Below are 285 nucleotides of genomic sequence, written 5' to 3'. Positions count from 1 at the left end.
TGTCCACCCCCCCCCCCCCACACACACACACAAACATCCTTTAGGTCTCAGCTTTAATGGCCCTTCCGCAGTGTAGTGGGTTGAATGATGTCCCCCTAAACGTCACGACCACCTGGACTCTGGGAATGTGACCTCCTTCGGTCTTTGCAGATGTAATTAATTAGGTCTCAGTGAGGTCTCACGGGGTTAGGGTGGGCCTTAATCCAAGGAGAAAAGGAGAAGATGCAGAGATGCACAATCAAGCTGAGCAACAGCATGGCTGCCAGGAGCCGGAGCTCCCAGGAG

The sequence above is a fragment of the Myotis davidii genome, unplaced genomic scaffold (genome assembly GCF_000327345.1).
Source record: "Myotis davidii unplaced genomic scaffold, ASM32734v1 scaffold478, whole genome shotgun sequence".
Classification (NCBI taxonomy): domain Eukaryota; kingdom Metazoa; phylum Chordata; class Mammalia; order Chiroptera; family Vespertilionidae; genus Myotis; species Myotis davidii.
The sequence above is the reverse complement of the archived record's forward strand: the minus strand, read 5'-3'. Positions refer to the sequence as shown.